Raw genomic sequence first — 8227 nt, forward strand, 5'->3', positions numbered from 1 at the left:
GCTGCTAACACCAAGGGGTGGGTTGGTTTGTTTTTTGTTTCAGGGGCAGTTTTGGCCACTCTATGTGGCTTACAGGATCTTAGTTCCCCAACCAGGGATCAAACCTAAGCCCACGGCAGTGCAAGTGCTGAGTCCTAACCACCAGACCACCAGGGGAATTCCCCAGAGGGTGTTTTGTTTTTTTTTTTAATAACTTGACAGGTTTCAGCAGATAAAGGAACATTAGCTGGAAGGAGGAGCCCCTGATCTACGGTCCCATAGCCAGCAAGTGGGCTGGAATTTGAAGCTGCTGGACTCGAACCATCAAACGTGGATGACATTCTTCAGCATTGGAATCACCTTGGAAGGGATCATGGAACGTTCTCAGGCCCCACACTGGCCTACAGAAGGATGATCTCTGAGAAGAATCTGTATTTTTACGAAAATATCCACATGTTACTAGAAGCTTCTGGAATTTCTGCTTGGAATTCCAGCCATCCTCACAATGTTAAGTGTGGCTGATGGACTCTAAGCTACCCTTACCGTGGTCAGTGGCCCCTGGCATTGGCACGAAGTCCAAGTCGGCTCAGGCAGCCGTAACAATACCACAGACTGGACTCTAACACCGCAATGTATTCTCTCAAAGTGCTGGAGGCTGAACGTCCCGGATCAGGGCACCAGCCCGTGTGGCTTCTAGGGAGGCTCTCTTCCTGGCTTACAGGTGGCTGCCTTCTCGCTCTGTCCTCTGTGTGTGTGAAAGGAGAGAAATCTCTGGAGCTTTTTCTTATAAGGACACTAATCCTATTAGATAAGGACCCCACCTTTATGACCCCATGTAACCTTAACTACTTCCTTTGAGAATTCATCTCCAAACACAGCCACTCTGGAGGTTAGGTCTTCAACATGAATTGGGGGGGCGGGATACAGACATTCATCTCATAACACCACCTTCAGATAATCCTTTTCCCTGAAGTCAGACATCCCCCTGAGGTGGGACTTGCAATTTACTTCTAACCATTGGCATCTGGCCATGAGGATGGGACATCATTCTGTGACTGTATTACATTGTATAAGACACAGTCCCCCATCTTGGGGACTTGCCTGATGGTCCAGCAGTTAAGACTCCACCCTCCCAATGCAGGGAACACAGGTTCTATCCCTAGTCAGGGAACTAAGATCCTACATTCAGTACAGTGTGGCAAAAATTTAAAAAAAAAAAAAAAAAGATAACACCTTGGTTGCTTCCCTGGTGGCTCAGATGATAAAGAATCCGCCTGCAATGCAGCAGACCCAGGTTTGATCCCTGGGTTGGGAACATCCCCTGGAGAAGGAAATGGTAACCCACTCCAGTATTCTTGCCTTGAGAATCCCATGGATAGAGCAGTCCATGGAGCTGCAAAGAGTCAGACATGACTGAGCAACTAACGCACACATCTTGCTAGCAAACTTGCTCTAGAGGCTCTTCTTGCTGGTTTGTTGAAGGAAGTGGCCATATTGGGAAAGCCCATGTGGCAAGAAACTACACTTGGCCTCTAGAAGCTGAGGGCAGTTTTGAACCAAAGAAAGAGCGAGAGACTGAGGCCCTCAGTCCTACAGACCTAGGAATTGAAATCTGCCAACTCCCTGAGTGACCTTGGAAACAGGTTCTTCCCCAGTCTAGCCTCCAGATGAGAAAGCAGCCTGGTCAACACCTTGATTGTAGCCTTGTGGGCCCAGAGAAGGGGAGTTATTTAAGCCGTGCCTGGACTGCCAACCCACAGAAACTAAGATCATAAATATATGCTGCTCTATGGCATCCAGTCCCATCACTTCATGGGAAATAGATGGGGAAACAGTGTCAGACTTTATTTTGGGGGGCTCCAAAATCACTGCTGATGGTCACTGAAGCCATGAAATTAAAAGACACTCACTCCTTGGAAGAAAAGTTATGATCGACCTAGATAGCATATTCAAAAGCAGAGACATTACTTTGCCGACTAAGGTCCGTCTAGTCGAGGCTATGGCTTTTCCAGTAGTCATGTATGGATGTGAGAGTTGGACTATGAAGAAGGCTGAGCACCAAAGAATTGATGCTTTTGAACTATGGTGTTGGAGAAAACTCTTGAGAGTCCCGTGGACTGCAAGGATATCCAACCAATCCATTCTGAAGGAGATCAGCCCTGGGATTTCTTTGGAAGGAATGATGCTAAAGCTGAAACTCCAGTACTTTGGCCACCCCATATGAAGAGTTGACTCATTGGAAAAGACTCTGATGCTGGGAGGGATTGGGGGCAGGAGGCAAAGGGGATGGCAGAGGATGAGATGGCTGGATGGCATCACTGACTCGATGGACGTGAATCTGAGTGAACTCCGGGAGATGGTGATGGACAGGGAGGCCTGGCATGCTGCGATTCATGAGGTCGCAAAGAGTCGGATGACTGAGCGACTGAACTGAACTGAAGCCACTCACTCAGTGGTCTTTTGTTACACAGCAATGGAAAACGAATGAATGCGTCAGACAGTCCCACAATCTCCCATAACAAGGCTGCTGGATTGTTCCTCTTCTTACTAATTCTATCTAGAAGCAAGTCCTAAACTTACCAAGCAGGACAAAGGACATGTATCAAACCGCCTGGGTTTTTTTTTTTCATTTTTTAAAGATTTCTTGATTAAGAAAAGTGATAGATGTTCACTGTAGAAGTTTTGGAGGCACACCAAAAAGAAAATAAAAATTACTGGGAATAATTTCCTCCCGCCCCCTGAGATAACCACAGATAACACACTGCCAAACAGCCTTCCTTCCCCAACTTGGTTCTATCCAGAGAAGCTGAATAAAGTTACAGAGAAAGCTCTGTACTCTCTGTACAGACTGTTTTGTAACTTGCCCTTTCCACAGCGTCAGCCCACGTTTTCTAAAGAATCTGAAGCATCAGAAGGGTGAATTTGTTCCTGGTATTTTGGGATGTTGCCAGATCCCAATTCTAATGACTTCAGGTTTTTCCCAGGCTGGGCTTTGGCAAAAGAGACTCATAAAGGAAACTGAGGCTACACAGCCTGTTGTCACCCAGAAATTTCTGCCCCTCCAACCTCCTCAGAACATTGAAGTTTTCCCTAAGCTGTTACCTTTGGAATTATTGCCAAAGTTCAGTTCACGTAAGCCACAGTCTCACTCATGATGAAAGGGGCCTAGAATAGGGGAAACACAGCACCCCTCTGCCTGAGACCTGGGCAGCCCACCACCATGGAGCCTGATTCTCCCTGGCTCCCACAGCAGCTGAAACTCGATTCCTGGAGCAACATTCTAGAACTTTAAGGGTTTGACTTCTTTTAAATGTGAATAGGAAGATAGCGAGATGGGAAAAGGAAGGCAGGAATCATTCATTCATTCAGTGAACTTTATCAAACCTCTGAAATCCAGGCCTGTGGAAATAAGTACAACATGGTCCCAATCCTAAACCATATTTCTGTATTTGAGTGTGATACAATGAACAGGTGTTACTTCTGTAATGGAAAAATAATGTTTAATGAAGATTTTTTAAAAAGGATGTCTGAGTTAGTTAAACATTTATAAACTGTGTTATTGTTCCGCTGCTCAGAATGGCCATTATCAAAAAGGTCTACAAACAATAAATGCTGGAGAGAGTGTGGAGAAATGGGAACCCTCCTCCACTGTTGATGGGAATGTAAACTGGAGAACCTATGGAGAACAGGATGAAGGTCCTTTAGAAAACTAAAAATAGAGCTGCCATGTGATCCAGCAATCCCACTCCTGGGCATTTACCCAGAAAAAAACATGACCTGAAAGGATACGTATACCCGTGTTCACTGCAGCACTATTTACAATAGCCAAGACATGAGTTCAGTTCAGCTGCTCAGTCGTGTCCGACTCTTTGCGACCCCATGGACCGCAGCGCGCCAGGCCTCCCTGTCCATCACCAGCTCCTGGAGTTTACTCAAACTCATGTCCATTGAGTCGGTAATGCCATCCAACCATCTCATCTGTCGTCCCCTTCTCCTCCCACCTTCAATCTTTCCCAGTATCAGGGTCTTTTCCAAGGAGTCAGCTCTTTGTATCAGGTGGACAAAGTATAGGAGTTTCAGCTTTAGCATCAGTCCTTCCAATGAATATTCAGGACTGATGTCCTTTAGGATGGACTGGTTGGATCTCCTTGCTGTCCAAGGGACTCTCAAGAGTCTTCTCCAATACCACAGTTCAAAAGCATCAATTCTTTGGCGCTCAGCTTTCTTTATAGTCCAGCTCTCACATCCATACATGACTACTGGAAAAACCATAGCTTTGACTAGATGGACCTTTGTTAGCAAAGTAATGTCTCTGCTTTTTAATATGCTGTCTAGGTTGGTCATAGCTTTTCTTCCAAAAAAGTCTTTAATTTCATGGCTGCAATCACCATCTGCAGTGATTCTGGAGCCCCCCAAAAATAAAATCTGCCACTGTTTCCATTGTTTCCCCACCTATTTCCCATAAAATGATGGGACCAGATGCCATGATCTTAGTTTTCTGAATGCTGAGTTTTAAGCCAACTTTTTCACTCTCCTCTTTCACTTCCATCAAGAGGCTCTTTAGCTCTTCTTCACTTTCTGCCATAAGGGTGGTTGTCATCTGCATATCTTAGGTTATTGATATTTCTCCCAGAAATCTTGATTCCAGCTTGTGCTTCATCCAGCCCAGCGTTTCTTATGATGTACGCTGCATATAAATTAAATAAGCAGAGTGACAACATACAGCTGTGACGTATTCCTTTTCCTATTTGGAACCAGTCTGTTGTTCCATGTCCAGTTCTAACTGTTGCTTCCTGACCTGCATACAGATTTCTCAGGAGGCAGGTCAGGTGGTCTGGTATTCCCATGTCTTTAAGAATTTTCCACAGTTTGTTGTGATCCACATAGTCAAAGGCTTTGGCATAGTCGATAAAGCAAAAATAGATGTTTTTCTGGAACTCTCTTGCTTTTTTGATGATCCAGAGGATGTTGGCAATTTGCTCTCTGATCTCGCCTTTTCTAAATCCAGCTTGAACATCTGAAAGTTCACCATTTACGTATTGTTGAAGCCTGGCTTGGAGAATTTTGAGCATTACTTTATTAGTGTGTGAGATGAGTGCAACTGTGAAGTAGCTTGAGCATTCTTTGGCATTGCCTTTCTTAGAGACTGGAATGAAAACTGACCTTTTCCACTCTTGTGGCCACTGCTGAGTTTTCCAAAATTCTGGTTAGAATGGCTATCATCAAAAAATCTACAAAAAATAAAAGCTGGAGGCAATGCAGAGAAAAGGGAACCCTCTTGCACTGCTGGTGGTAACGCAAATTAATACAGCCACTATGGAGAACAATATGGAAATTCTTTTAAAACTGGGAATAAAACTACCATATGACCCAGCAACCTCATTACTGGGCATATATCCTGAGAAAGCCATAAATGAAAAAGACATGTACCCCCAGTGTTCACTGCAGCACTATTTACAATAGCTAGGACACGGAAGCAACCTAGATGTCCATTGGAAGATGAATGGATAAATAAGATATGATACCTATATACAATGGAATATTAGCCATAAAAAGGAATGTTTTTGAGTCAGTTCTAGTGAGGTGGATGAACCTAGAGTTTACACATGAACCTAGAGCTTCATGCTTGTACAGCACAAAGTAAGTCAGAAAGAGAAACACAAATTTCATCTATTAATGCAAATATATGGAATCTAGAAAAATAGTACTGATGAACCTATTTGCAGGGCAGCAATAGAGATGCAGACATAGAGAACGGACTTTGGACACAGAGGGGGAAGGGGAGGGTGGGACAAACTGAGAGAGTTGCATTGATATAATACACTATCATTTGTGAAACAGATAGCCAGTGAGAGGTGCTGTATGGGCACAGGGAACTCATCTTGGTGCTCGGTGACAACCGAGAGGGGTGAGACAGGCTGGGGAGTGGGGCAGATTTGGGAGGGAGGGGACATACGTGTACTTGTAGCTGATGCACACTGCTGTACGGCAGAAGCCAACACAATATTGTAAAGCAATTATCCTCTAACTAAAGATTTTTTAAAAGACACACGCACAAAATAATAGATAACAGGTGTGTTTTCCTCAGATGTCTTTTTTTCTTTTCCTACACGTAATTATCACTTTGATTGAATATTAGAGACCAGGTTTTCTCAATTACTTTCTTCTAGAGGGTTTGGGTCTTTTTTTAAGTATTTATTTTTATTCACTTATTTGGCTGCACGAGGATTTAGTTGCAGCATGGGGGATCTAGTTCCCTGACCAGGGATTGAACCTGGGCCTTCTGCATTGGGAGCATGGAGTCTTAGCCACAAGACCACCAGGGAAGTGCTGAGGATTCAGGTTTTAAACTCTGTTCAGTAAATTTTTTAAATGTATATTGTGTGTTTACTGTCTATTTAGCCATCATACTTGTTTTCTGATTTTTATTCCACAAGTGACAAAATTTTATTACATGGAAATTTAAAGTTATACCAACTAAGAAAAAGTTCAACCAAATACAGAATGTTCCCATCTCTTACTATTTCACAATCACTTTATAAATATAGAGCAATTGGGAGAGTGTTGAAGGAAGATTTTGGTTTTACTTCCGTTCTTTTTATTCTATTAAGTTCTAGGAAAAGAAATTAAAATATTTTGAGAAACTGAGATTCAGTATCTCATGTTGCTGACTTAAGGATGACTTTAAAATTTTCACCTTTAGGCATTACACTTTTTTATACATTTCTTTAAGAACTTAACCATGCATATGCATTATTTTTAAATCGGAAAAACATTTTATAAAAGAAAGCCAACTATATATGTAAAAGGATATTTATGATATTGTTCATATAATAAGAAACAATGACAGACGACTAAAATGTCTGTCAACAAGGGAATGGAATAAATTATGATACTCCTTTAAAGGATGTAGCCATTTGAAAAAAATCAAGGTAGACGTGTGAAAGGACTTGGAACAATATTAAAGAAAGCAAATGGCAGAAAAATAAGTTATCATTTTTGCAGGGGGGAAGAGTTTCTTATTATTATTATTATTTTTGAGTGTAATTGCTTTACAATGTTGTGTACCAGAAGTTCTAAGAGGAAGAAAGTGTCACCAGCAAAGCCCATTAATAAATGGAAATAAGACTAGAATCTGGGTAATAAAGCCTAACCTTTTCTTTTTCCTTTGTACTTGGTCTAGTTTTACTTGCTCACAGCAGGGCGGCCCGCAGCAGCCGGCACCCACACAGCACTTCAGACGAGAGTCCCGATGCGAAATGGCTGCCTCAAGCTCAGCTCAGCACCAGGGCCGCGCGCCACCGGCAGCGCAAGATGGCGGCGGCGGCGCCCGACTCTCGGAGCCCTGAGCCCCCGCTTCCCGCAGACGAGAGCCCCAGAAAGCATCCCGCTCACAGCCTGAGAGGAGAGGGAGCTGCGTACTCTTGAGTCCAAGCTCCTAGCTCTCAGTTCTCTGACGGAATTATAAAGCTTTCCTTTGCTTCTGAAGGGAATTTGATCTCTTTTTGGCTCCGAAGACATCAGGCCTCTGAGGACATCAGGCCTCTGAGGACGAGTACCCCTGTTGGGAATGACTCAGAAGAATCAGTGAGAAAAGCCCATCAGTTAACAGATGCTGGGGAACAGACTGTTACTTTTAATGCTTACCAACATAATTCTATGTTGCTTGAATTTGTTAAAAAAATTTTTTTTGTGAGTTCTATGTATTTTTCAAATACACGAATGGTATCCACATGTGACTAATAATGGATAGACACACTTCTCATACGCAAAGAATTTTCTCATGTCATCATAAAACAATACAAGCGTTACATAATTTTACCAGTGATTTTATGGTGGTAGCTGTGTTTTCTTCATTTAATTTTAGACTTAAATGCAGGGCAATAGTGCATGAAATAGTAAAAGAAGATAAATCAAGCCAGAAACAAGTAAACAAGAAACTAAAAAAATTAATATATGGAACTCAACAATTAGAATACCTGCATGCACAAGCCATACAAAACATACAGCTATGAAACACTAACTTCAGATTGTTCATTTGAATTGACTTAAACTGAACTGAATACTAGCTTCAAAAGACTGAAATGACCTAAAAGAAAATGGCACAACATCATACTGTGTGTTCAATTTCTTATAATGATTAAAAAATGGAGACATAAACTATAATTTTTAACAACCAACAAGGACCTACTATTCAGCACAAGAAACTATATTCAACATTATGCAATAACCTATAAAGGAAAAGAAT

At 42.3% G+C, this 8227-nt stretch overlaps 1 long non-coding RNA gene across 1 annotated transcript; it reads left to right on the forward strand.

Annotated features, from left to right (window-relative positions):
* On the forward strand, nucleotides 1-7807 carry LOC138422248 (uncharacterized). Its single transcript, XR_011249810.1, has 2 exons — nucleotides 1-700; nucleotides 7163-7807. It is a non-coding gene; the product is annotated as an uncharacterized lncRNA (long non-coding RNA).
* Nucleotides 7808-8227: the final 420 nt, after the last annotated feature.

Source organism: Ovis canadensis, chromosome 17 (genome assembly GCF_042477335.2).
Source record: "Ovis canadensis isolate MfBH-ARS-UI-01 breed Bighorn chromosome 17, ARS-UI_OviCan_v2, whole genome shotgun sequence".
Lineage (NCBI taxonomy): Eukaryota > Metazoa > Chordata > Mammalia > Artiodactyla > Bovidae > Ovis > Ovis canadensis.